Source organism: Rhinopithecus bieti, unplaced genomic scaffold, assembly GCF_001698545.2.
Source record: "Rhinopithecus bieti isolate Rb0 unplaced genomic scaffold, ASM169854v2 scaffold_3734, whole genome shotgun sequence".
Lineage (NCBI taxonomy): Eukaryota > Metazoa > Chordata > Mammalia > Primates > Cercopithecidae > Rhinopithecus > Rhinopithecus bieti.
The window spans coordinates 805,354-818,628 of NW_016804423.1; the positions used below are offsets into that span (position 1 = coordinate 805,354).

General features: G+C 38.5%; 1 protein-coding gene and 1 long non-coding RNA gene across 3 annotated transcripts in view; both read right to left on the minus strand.

Annotated features, from left to right (window-relative positions):
• Positions 1–10,621, minus strand: part of LOC108527048 (uncharacterized) — a 51,595-nt gene extending 40,974 nt beyond the window's left edge. Inside the window, exon 1 of the long non-coding RNA XR_001884676.1 lies at positions 10,483–10,621. This is a non-coding gene — a long non-coding RNA (uncharacterized LOC108527048). The remainder of the gene's footprint in view (positions 1–10,482) is intronic.
• Positions 1–13,275, minus strand: part of NALF1 (NALCN channel auxiliary factor 1) — a 720,118-nt gene that overhangs the window by 674,243 nt on the left and 32,600 nt on the right. The gene's annotated exons all lie outside the window — the stretch shown is intronic.

Sequence of the window (13,275 nt, forward strand, 5' to 3'; positions counted from 1 at the left end):
TTATACTTTAAGTTCTAGGGTACATGTGCATAACGTGCAGGTTTGTTACATATGTATATTTGTGCCATGTTGGTGTGCTGCACCCATCAACTCGTCAGCACCCATCAATTCATCATTTATATCATGTATAACTCCCCAATGCAATCCCTCCCCTCCCCCTCCCCATGATAGGCCCCAGTGTGTGATGTTCCCCTTCCCGAGTCCAAGTGACCTCATTGTTCAGTTCCCACCTATGAGTGAGAACATGCGGTGTTTGGTTTTCTCTTCTTGTGATAATTTGCTAAGAATGATGGTTTCCAGCTGCGGCTTTGTTTTTTTTATGTGATAGGTGATGTGAAATCTACCTTCCAAAATTCCCTCAGCTATAAAGTGAGAATGTTGGTCTGCTTTGGATGTCTGAGTAAAGGGCATTTTAACTAAAACATCTTGTGTCTCTACATAATTTTTCTTCTCTAACCTAACCTAAATGAATAATGCTATTTGATTGGTGAAATGACATTTTTCATGTCAAATGTCATATGACATCAGAAAAAAAAGTTGATGCTCATTCATTTTTAAAGAATGGATACATAATCTGTCATCAGAATCTTTTGTCCTTAATCTGATCTGTTGCCTCAATCCATAATTAGGCCTCAATTCTTATGCGTCATGATAGAAAAAGCACTTCACAGAGAACATTCGCTCAATAACTGCTGGAAATATTATTCATAATAAAAGTGGGGAAGATATGAAAAATAAATTCCTGTACTTGTAGAACATGATCAACTCCACATATCACTAATATAAAGTTCTTCACCCATGAAAATCTGTGAAGAGAAACTTCATAAATTTTTAATACGCAGTTATCACAAAGGCCAATAATGTATCCATATTTTGACTATAACCAGTACTATTTATTGTTGGTTTGTTTTTGTGATGCAGTCTCACTCTATTGCCCAGGCTGGAGTGCAATGGTGCCATCTTGGCTCTCTGCAACCTCCACCTCCCCGGGTTCAAGCGATTCTCCTGCCTTCAGCCTCTGGGAGGCTGGGATTACAGGCACCCGCCACCATGCCCAGCTAATTTCTGTATTTTCAGTAGAGATGGGGTTTCACCATGTTGGTCAGACTGGCCTTGATCTCTTGACCTCGTGATCCGCCTGCCTCTGCCTCCCAAAGTGCTGGGATTACAGGTGTGAGCCACTATGCCCTGCCTTATAGCGACTACTGTTTCTTAAAGAGTAAAACTATCCAGCTGATGATCTTTTAAAGGGAGCCACATTACTGAAGCCTGGAGAAGAATACCTTAGATTGAGGAAAAGCAGAGAAAGAGAGAGGGAACATTCATCTGAGATCTCTGAAAAGTGGTCTTTCTGACTTAGTCCATTTCTGTGTAGGTGCCAGAACATAGGTGCATGCATGTGTGTGTGCATGTGCGCACGTGTGTGTGTCTGTGTGTGTGTGTGTGGTTTCCACCAGAGTTCAAAGTCACTCCACCAACAACACAAGCTGACAGGTGTTCCTCAGGAATGCCTGCAGTTCCAGAGCTGCCAAGGCCACCCAATAGCGTGTGCATCCTTAAAATAGAAGAGAGGGGCATGAAAGAGCAGAAAAGAGGCATCATGTATAACAGTCCAGTATGACAAGGAAGATGCCTACGGGGCTCCAGGCTGAATGGTGAAGCAGAATAAAAAGTTATGTTTTAGAAAAAGAGGATGCAGCTTATAAACACTTTTCAGTAAGTTTAGCAGACTCCTTTTAGCATTACAATGGGTGACATCAGAGTGAAATCTGTCTGCATAAAACATATACAAGACCAGCGGAGAAGACCACAGTCAACTCACAACAAGAACTTTTCCTTCTGAAGAGGAGGCAGGATTTGGATTCAGAAACATTTCAATTAAATATTCTGCTTCACTTCCCTGTTTACATGACCTTGGGGAAACACATCGAACTCTCTTAGCCTCAGTTTTCTCATTGGAACAAGAGGCATCATTGCCCTCAAAGAACTGCTGGGAAAAGATATGGAGTGAATTATGCACCCTGCCTGACACAGGGTAGGTGCTCCATCCTCTTAGTTTATGAGAAAAGCAAGTCCTTACACAAGTAGTAGAAAATTATGAGAGAGAAAGCAAGTTAGCATGTTGAGTGAAATCAGCATGCCTTCGACTACTGGTCCATGTACATTCATTTATCTATAACATTTAGCACCTACTAGGTTTAGGTTTTCAAGCTGTATGCTGAACACAATCCCTTGTGTTGGGATTTATGACTAGAGGCTCCTAAAACCACAAATATTGTAATAATATACTTGTTTTAACCAATCAAATCAATATTATTTGAGTCATCTTAGAAACGCAAAAATAAATATTTGTGCAGTATCTGTTAAGGCATTTTCTTAAACTGACATCCTTGTAGTCTTCTCAACTAAACTTGCAGATTTACTTAGCATGCTTCTTTGCTCTTTTTCTTCTAGCTAGCTTATGGTTCATCTGACCTGAAGGATCTGAAGGATTCCCTGTTAATTCATTATGTCTTTCCTTCAGATCATTCCATGCAGGTATGCAGGAAAAGCATCTGTCAGAGTCAGAGGGCTTGTTGCAGGATTGCTGCAAACAGACCCTCTCCTAGGAGCTAAATCCAGTGCTTCCCACAAACACCCCAACAGGGGTCTGGCCATTGGGTAGCGTTAGAATCCAGGCAACCAACCCACCTTCCTGGGCCAGCAGGCACCAGCCACCTCTAATCAGCTCATTCCATCTGCTTTGAAAAAATGACTGTTCATTTTTGTTTGCTTTTATATTTGTTAATATAGATATAATCTTTGCCCCACAAATCAATAATCTAGTTTTATTCCACGAACATTTTATTAAAAACACTGTGCTTTATTTTCCACAGACACCTAAAAATGAGATACATCCAATGTTTGTCAATGGAGTACCGAATTGAAAACAGCAGTATTATAATTACTGGTTACAATATTAAGGAAATTTAAGTTGGGTAAATTTTGGAAAGGGCAGTTAAAACATGTCTTCTAGCACAAAATGAGAAGAAGAACTCTTCTGGGAATATTATACTCTTGTATTTTTATTTGTACAAAACTGCAGCCGTCGGCGGTAGGAAGCGTTTTGTCCCTCAGTCAGAACCTACTTCTGCCCTGAAGCTGGCTGTGCCAATGTATACTCACAGGTGACAGGGATCTCACAGTTAGAGTAAACCAAAGGGATTTGTGAGTTTGATTTCACATTATTTCTCATTTGGGCAGTTTTCAGCTTAAAGTGCTGGTAGCACTTTTATTAAGCCACGCAATCTTATCTTTCTTTTTGAAATTTTTTTTATGAGTAATTTGAGTGAAGGCTCCCTTTAGTAGCACTGACATTCCAAATTTTTGTTATTGTTATCTGGCCCATATCCACGTCACTGCGTGCGGTTCTAATCTGCAGTGACTATGGTAAAGTGCATAAACCACGTCACAGAAGCACAGAAAAGGCTTCAGGTCAGGCACTGCACAGCAGCTGCAACTGCATTCATACATCAATGTGTGCTTCTATAACTCGTCTCATTTAATTTGATTAAATCAAAACACTCAGAAAATAGAGTGCTTTTTATAGTTGAGCCACTGACTTTTTTTTTTCAAAGAGGAGAACACTGTGAGGAAATTCAGAATAGGTAGTGAGTCTCATTCAATTCTATCAAAAAAAAAAATATATATATATATATACACACACACACACACAAATCTCCCACAGCAACAAACGTGATTTTTATTTTAACTATATTCCAATCCAATATCTCTTTTCAGAGAAGATATATTTCTGCTTGGAGAAGCAGATAAAACAATAATGGCTTAACAATATGTTCATCTTCTCACAACCTATAAAAAACAGATGTGGATTTGTACTTTCACTTGATAACTAATACCCCTATCTATATGAATAAAAACATGGTTTCAGATCAGTTTGGGGGGACAGTATCAATTTCATCATTTTGGTTATACATGAATCATTACCTGCACAAGGACATTTCTTTAAGCAATTAGATTTTGTTTTGTTTTTTATTTTGTTTTGTTTTTTGTTTGTTGGTTTGTTCGTTTCTGACCCAAAGTTCAACAAAACCTGTATCCATTGTCTCACCTTAGAAAAATTCCAAAAACAGCCAGGTCATGAACATGCCCTCTTTTCTCTGCACTTCATGTTACAGCTAGCCAAATGAGCAAAAGTAAACAAGCAAATGTCTGAGTGAAAGGCATTTGGAAATACCAGAGAGATCACCCATTATTTTTACAAAGCAAAGTGAAGAAAAAGCACTTTGGAGGATGTGAGAATGACATGGATGTGAAACAAGTATACCCCTACATCTAGCTTCCATATTTGTTCTACACTATACCTAGGAAACACCAATATTGAGCAGTAACCAATAAAGTTTCTAATTGCATTGGTCAGTCAAAGCCTGTAACTCTGATCAAATATACCACAGACACCATAATAACTATTTGCATGCTTCAGAAATTTTCTAGACTAAAAATACCGTGGAGAACCTGACATTTAAATGTTGACATAATATATTCCCACAATAGAAACGAAATAACTTTTGGATCTCATGATTTTTTTTCCAGTGGTGAAATAAAATCAGATCTTCAAATTCTTTCAGACAAAAGCACTGATATTTAAGGGCCACGTTATGAAGAGAACCTCCTTTTTGTATTTTAATATTATTATAATTGATAATAATTAAATTTAAGATAACTGATAAATTTAATTTAACTGAAAATCTAAGTATTATTGTTGCTTCAGAACAATTTATGGAAAAAAGACCATGAGTTTACTCGTGTCTGAAAATTCTGCTGGACCATAAGCACGGATGATAGGTTTACATGGTTTTCCTTGTCAGTGAAGTTGGCATTTCTATACATTTTACAATTACTTATTCACAGCAGTCTAAGTTTTGTATTGTAATAGGAGGGTACATTCGATTTTTAAAATTTCTCTTTATGCACTATCATCTGTACCAAAGACGTATACCACTTCCAGTTCATTCGTACTATCACTACGTTGAAAGGATATTGATGTCACATTCGGTCTTAGCAGGAAGTCACAACAAGAAACTCTGGCAACAGATGCCAACCCTAACTCATGATCCTAACTTACAGAAGATTACCTTTTTATAACCCAAGAGTGCCATTATTACCCTCGGAACCCTCACCAAGTAAGTAGGAAAACGACACTAAGAACAATTCGGCCCAGCTGTCTCTGGTCCATTTCCCTTTCTACCGCCTCTCGTGCATTCAAGCAATCTAACTTGATGAATGATCTTCCAGTTGGAAAGATGGGGACTTCACACTGTGCAGACCCAAAGATCTGTCTTCCAAAGGCTAACCACCACTGTATCCTTCATTCCTTTAAATGTCGTGTTTATTTGAATATATTAAGAATAATATCAAGGTAATTTTCTACATATAAAATTTATGTTTAATTTTTTAGGAACCATCATACTGCTTTCCACAGTGGCTGTACATTTTACATTCCCACCAACAACGCACAAGGGTTCCAATCGCTCCATACCCCTGCCGACACTTGCTATTTTTTGATTCCGGGACAGTGAACCTAATGGCTGGGAAATGGTATCTCACTGTGGTTTGGATTTGGGTTTATCTCATGATTAGAAATGTTTCGCATCTTTTCATGTCTTTTGGCCATTTGTGCATCTCACTGGAGAAATATCTATTCAAGCCCTTTGGCCATGTTTTAATCAATTTCGGGGAAGTGGAGTATTCTTGTTGAGTGTTTCCATCCCTCCTCTTTTTCCCTCCAAACACCCTCTCCGTGTGTTCTCACCCCTTCCCATATATTTAAGCTCCTTCTGCTCCACAGGCCTCCAAAGGGAGGCCGAAGAACGCGATGTGCCACTGGCGCATGTGTGTGTGCTGAGATGTTTTCCTGTTCCTTTTGTATTAAGCTATGAATGGAATTAAACCTTACTCATCTTTAATATTTGGATTAAAATGGGATCCTTCACGGCATCCTTATCTCAGATAATCCTATGTCCTACATGAAAAATGGGAGTCCTGAGGGAAACAGGATGTTCCACACAGAGCGTGGGCTGACAGTGCTGACCTCACTCTGGCTGTGTGGATTAAAGGATCTCCTCATAATCAGAGTTGTAAAAGATTCCTGCAAAGAAACTGGGACTGAAGAGTGTCCTCAAAATAGAAACACATAAATCAAGAAGAAATTGCAATGCTGACACTTTTCCTACTCTGAATAAGCAACTTTCATTATCCACATTTCAAGGTAAAAACCAAGATAGTTCATCCAGATCTGAACAACAGACAGTTTAAAACTTCAAATGATCAAGAACACTATTTGACCCCTGGATAAACATTGACTACTGCTAACAATAAACTTTACCATACATGTACACTGTGGCCTGAGAAACTGAAGAAACCAATAAGATTCAAACACTTAAAAAGTAAGCCTCAGCACTTAATAAGACTGGCAATTATTTATAACTTAAAGAAAGAACATATTAAAATATAGCAGCACTGTATAATAATTTGCAGAGATGGAACGTAGTCATGACAGCATCTTGGGTCCTGCAGAGTTATGCTGGTTTGGCTTAGGTCAACGTACAAACAAATTATTTTTCTAAAAAAAAGAAATACAAAAAAAAAAAGGTCCTAAAGTTTCTGACTAGTGCTGTAATTCAACAGAAAAAAGAGTAGAAAATCTGGGACGAAGCTCGAAATGTAAACATACTCGATTGCACTTCTGAGAAAGGTGATTATATAATGATGAGGTAGAAATTACAGTAACTGATTTCAGGGAAGACATTTAAGCTTTGGAAAGCGCGTTTTGTAACACGATGTTTGTGCGTATTTGCAGCCTCTGGGGTTTTGTTGTTGAAAACAATGTATGTCACCTCTCATCTCTGCCCAGACGCAGACGGAGAACTTTCTAACACATTTCAAAATATTCCAGAGTTTAGCCTCGGTTTAAATTCATTTGATAATGAGGCAAAATTCAACTTTCTTTTAGTTTGTAAAGATAGTTAAGTTTAAGGAAGATGGGAATTCAAAATGGCGTTTCAACTGTTTGAGGTAAAAAAATTTTTCATAGTTTGTGGACCTCATTAAAATAAAGTCTAATGATTTAATAAAGTCCATATTGTCCTTCCATTTAGAACCACACATTTTTTGATAGTCTTTTAAACTATTATATCCAGTACTGAAACCAAACTGTGACATGAACTGAACCTAGAAGGAAATTTTCCAAGTACTTTATCCTAAATATTAAGCCAAGATTTTAGAAATCATGATGGATATTCAATCCTATTATTCTAACTTCAAGCTGATAATTAACATGTTATTAATATAACATTTATTATATTTAATCCATTCTATTTAAGTAAAAACAAAGATATTCTATATCATTCATAGGCAAAATGTTTTAAAATATTGTTTACTTCAGCTTTATCTCATCTTATGTAAATATTTTGTATATATACTGAATGTGCATAAATATATATATATACTTGCACATTAGTGCTAATGTATTTATATATAGATCATATATAAATAAAATATTCATATTTTGGGTATATACTGAAGATTTTCTAACCCCACTTGGATCCCACAAGCACCTCAAATCTAATATGTACAAACTGAACTCCACACGATCACCTTTCAAAAACCTGTTTGTCTGCCTCCCCTGTCTTATGGAAGGATACCACCTGCTGCTCACTTGCCTACATTGGAAGGGTCACGGTCCTTCGCAGCTCCTCGTTCTTCCTTTCATTAACATCCATACAGTCCTGTGCATTGTGGCAGCCAGAACCCTTTGTCCTCTTCCTTCAACCCTTACAGGCCCCATCTGGCGTGACTTCTGCTCTCCTCTGTCTCACTAATTACAAGAATCTCCTACCTGACCTTCCTTCCTACAGTGCTGCTGTCTCCCGACCCCCAGTTCAAGCCGCAGAAAAGTGATCTTTCAAAAGCAACAAATCATAGGCTGCATCTTCTTAAGAGCACTCAGTAGTTTCCCATTGCCCTTGGATACACTCCAATCTCTTCTTCTTTAGCAGCACAGTGCCTGCTGGCATCTGTAGTCTCCCCTCCCTTACACTCTACCATGGAGCTAGTCAGCACTTTTTCCATTCTTCACATGGCCCCTGGCCTCTCTGGTGCTCCACACACATGCCCAATCTCCTAGCAAATGGTACCCGTCCAGAAGTTCTCTGTGCAGAGGGCCCCTGCTAGGTGAAGCCCTCTCAGAGGGTCCCTGCGCCTCCTTTAACATACCACTTTGAACACACGAAGACACGTCTGATGAATAATTTGAACTGCTTCCAGAACAAGAACAAGGTCTACATTGCTCACTAGGGTAGACTTGGTGACTTACACAGTGTCTTACCCATACCACACCTTTCTTTAATTGATGTGAATACGCATATGAATACTACTGGTATAATTTTACACTCGGTTCAAAATAAGCTCTCTGTTGTCCAATGTGCATTTGTGGGATAAAACTCACCTCCTCTTTTCTTTTTCCACCTATAGGATTATTTTTGGAAAACTATTCCTGCTAGCTGTCTTACACTGTTACTTCTATCTCTTAAAACAGATCTTCTACATTCAAATCTCCCTATCATGAAGTATCAAATATATTTACTTTCTTGTGTGCCATGTTTAAATGTATTTTTTACTCGTGCTCAATGATCATCATCCCCCTTCTCAATCCTTTCCATCAGAAAGTTGTTAAAAACAAGATACTTGATGTACTAAAGCAATGGGGAAACAGATTAAGTCATGAGTCAAAAACTTCTCAACCAATTAGTTAAAATGTTGAGAGAAAGGACAAGTTTTCTGACCACCTGTTACCTGAGGCCATGATAATACTTCCCATGTAAAGGTATTGTTCCATAACATCTTTTTACTTTTTTCTCATAAGAGTATTTAAATTTCCAGTATTTTGCATACTATCTTAAATACATTAAAGTATCTTAAAGCTTTTTTAAAATTTTTAATAATGCCATTCACTAATGTATAAATTTGTAAAACTATGGAAACTTTGAGGAAGAAATTTCAAACTTAATATGGTTGGCCCTCCGTATCTATAGGTTCTGTACCCATGGATTCAACTGAGGATGGAAAATATAAAAATAATAATGATAGCAATCATAATAATAAATAACAATGGCAATAAAAATTAAACACGAATTTTAAAAATACAGCCTAATAACTAGTTATATAGCATTTGCTTTGTATTCTGTATTATGAGTAATCTAGAGATGGATTGAATGTACGTGGGAGAATATGCATAGGTTAGATGCAAATACTATGCCATGTTAAATAAGGGATGTGAGCAGCTACAGATTTTGGTGTCCATGGAGATCCTGGAACCAAATCCCTCTCAAATACCAAGGGACAACTGTAGTCAATTAGACCACTTTTGCATTCTATTTGAGCCAAAGAACAAGAGACTGAATTTTTAACATATTTTTAATAACTGCACAGCTCTTACCATCAATGTCAAGAGTACGGGGAAAAAAATGAATGAATCCTGCCTTTATTTATCAGCCAAGCTGTGAGAGAGTAGTCTTCAGAGTACTGGTCCAACAAGGTTGGCAATTAATGATGCAATAAAGGGTAAACAATTAACTAGTGTAATTAAAAAGATTCTGAATCTCATGTCTAAATGTTACCCCAGACAGCTGGATCATTTGCCTGAAGAAAAGTTTACTCTCTGATTTTTTTATAAGAAAAATAGAATCAATTTTCATTCTCATACTCCCTGTTTAGATGGTAAAGAAGGTTCTCCAGAAAATATACATTAAGCTATTTCAACTCTGCTAAGGTATGGTATGCAATTTAATTTTGAAAATTCTGTCAAAACATTGTTCATCTGTAGCACTGCTTTCTTAACTGTGGGACGATAATTTCCTGTGTAACAAATTCCTCAGAAAGGTTCCTAAGGAAACGAGGCAAGAACAGCAAACTAATTCCAGGTTTAACATGACAGCAAACGGCACAGAGGAGGGCAGGGAAAGCTCACTCACGGGAGACACGTCATAAATGATAGCCTCTAAAGACCGACTGTGGAAGAAGGCAGCCGTCACATATACACTAGCATTAATACTTGCCTTTCTCTTCTGTTTCATCCTCTTGAGAAAATATGTGATTACGTATTGTCTATGATGCTCTAATATGGGGTTAGTTATATTTTTCTTTTGATGTAGCACAATATTTATTTACAAGATGGTTGTAAGGATATAGTGTCTTAAGGGTTAAAAACAGAGGCACCAGAAGCCTAGAAGAGCATGGGTTCAAACATAAAATGGAACAACAGATTTTTCCCTTCTTTTCTTAGACACCAGAAGATTAAAAAGCCTTATAAGGTATGTACTGTCCTCAGTATCTCCCCTTCCCCAAATGATGGAAGGATTGATTTGCCTCCCTCTTGGCTCCTAACTCTCACAGCGAAGGCTCTTACAAGAGAGGATGACTTACCTTCACTAATAAAAGAGCCATCAGTCTACCAGCCACTCCTCTGAAAGCAGGAGGAATAAACCTCCTTTTAGGGACTGTCCCTTTCCTCAGCCGGTCCTGTCCTGAGAATGAGAGAGTCAGTGCTTTTTTCACTTGAGGCTTTTTTGTCACCTATTATGAAGCAAAATAGAAGACACAAAACTCCACAGTGAAATATTCAAGTGAGCTTAGGGGCAGGCAGAAGACCCCACACACACGCCGGTGACTCAGGGCTTACATAGTTAATAACAGTATTTCTGAAGTATATTAATAATAATATTCGAGCAATAGTGACAGGAAATGTGTGAAGTGACAGTATTAATTCAAAGAGCTAGCACTCCCTGAGGCTTACTCTGTGCCAGGCTGTGGGCTTCACATTCTTATTTTACTCGTCACAGAAGCCCTCTGAGAACACGCGCTCTGTAGTTACCATCTTATAGATGAGGATCAGGGGTGAGAGAAGATGATGACCTTCCCCACAGTCTAGATCAACAAAAGGAACTAACAAGTCCTGGGCAAGGGTTTAAACCCAGGAAGCAGAAGCAGCACAGAGCCAGTTTGCCTTTTTTTTTTTTTTTTTTTTTTTTAACGAGACAGGGTCTTGCTCTCTTGCCCACGCTGGAGTGCAATGATGCGATCATACCTCAGTGCAACCTCCACCTCCTGGCTTAAGCAATCCTCCCACCTCAGCCTCCTGAGTAGCTGAGACTACAGGTGCACATTACCATGCTCGACTAATTTTTGTAATTTTTGTAGAGATGGGGTTTCACCGTGTTTCCCAGGCTGGTCTCAAACTCCTGGACTCAAGTAATCTGCCCCCCTCTGCATCCCAAAGTTCAGGGATTACAGGTATGAGCCACCATGCCTGGCCCAGTCTCACTTTAAACATAATACACAGGTGATTTTATGGAAATTTTAGGAAGCACTTTGCTTTCAAAGCTGTCTTAAATAATTTTTGTGTTTGATACAAAAGGGGCTTAGAAGAGAATAGAAAGCCTTGAAATTAAAATCGTTGAACATTAACATTTTGTAGTAGTATTTTGCTAAATATGTCAATATCATTAAAAATGAGGACTTTCTCACTGAAAAAAACGGATTAGCCCATCTGCTCATGAGATGCGAATTTTTTAATTTAAAAAAAATTAAAGTTTAGTTAGGAAAATAGTAGAAATATTTTGTAACATAAGGAAGAAAATCAGAATCCAATAATATTCTGAGTTAAGTATTACTCTGTATTTGAAGGGTACTTAACAGGATTTTTCTAGCAAGGAAAGTCCTGGTCTGGTTTCAAAATATTCTTGAAAATATTAACTAGCCAAGTGACCTCAGGTGAGCCTCTCTAATTTGTTGCTGAAATGTATTTGAAAATCTTTGGAAATGGCAAAGCTCTTTATGAATGTTACTAACATTAGGTGATGTTATTCACAGCACTCATCAATCTCAACTTAGCAGGTAGCATGAGGAACAATGGGAGGCAGAGAGGATGGCACTAAGGGGAAGAACTCTCCCAAGTTCAAGTTCTGATTTACTGAATGAAAAATATATCAGGGCACGGACAACTCTTAATCACAGTAAAGGGCCTTTTCTTGCTTTAGAATGAAAATAATGTAGTCTTTTTCTGCTACGATCTCTTTAATCCGTGTTAGATCCTGGATGCATGTTCATAGGAGCATGCTTTCCACCAGCTACCTGTTACACGCGACACAAATTGAAATGTGTTAGAAATGTGTCCCCTAGCCCCCTTTAAACAGGAAGAGCAAACTGATTTCCAAATGCAGGATGCTCTAGACAGTGTAAGCAATTACAGGAAAATAAAATATTGTAGTTGAAAAGGAAAATAAAACATTTAATTTGACTTTAATGTATTGTTAAGGAAAAGGAATGCACCGCGGTGCATGTCAGATTTTATTGTTTCTGGGCATCCCCTCAGGAGGCTATTGAACTGTAGACCCTGATTCATAGGCTGGCGTTGGGTCTGAGTGAAAGAAACAATTCCATTTCTTGACATCAGTGGTCCTTTTCATTCATACCACCTTCCACTGTCAGATGAACTGCAAGAATTTGCCTTAGGCGTCTATCTCTCAGATGGATTCGGGGTGAGTTCTGTAAGTACAGAGGACGTAACGCACAATGGTCCTGTAAAGAGTGGGGAGATGCTGAGAACACAGGGAGATATCAAAGCTTGAGTGACACAAATAACCTGAAATCACCTGGGGAGGCTTGGGGACCCCGGATGCCCCACCAGCTGCGCAGACTCCCAGGCGCCAGCGCGACATCTGCTTTCTCTCCTCCCCTGCAGCACTTCACAGAGCCACCCGGGTGTGAGAAAAGACATTTGACGAGGATGATGAATGAAAATGATACTTTACCAGTTCTTTCTGCAAAAGAGCCTGAAATACCCTAAGATCATTTGACAGAGGTTTCCCTGTGAGAAGGCAATCATCACTGACTTACAAGGGAGCCTCCATCAATACAGTATACAGATTAAAAAAAAACAACAGTAAAAGAAACTCATCATAGAGTCATAAGGCTTCAGAAATGTGCTATGGTTTTATATTTTTCTTTTTTTTCTTTTTTTCTTTTTTTGAGGCGGAGTCTCGCTCTGTTGCCCAGGCTGGAGTGCAGTGGCCGGATCTCAGCTCACTGCAAGCTCTGCCTCCCGGGTTCCCACCATTCTCCTGCCTCAGCCTCCCGAGTAGCTGGGACTACAGGCGCCGCCACCTCGCCAGGCTAGGTTTTTTTTTTTTTTTTTTTTTTTTTTTTTTTGTATTTTTT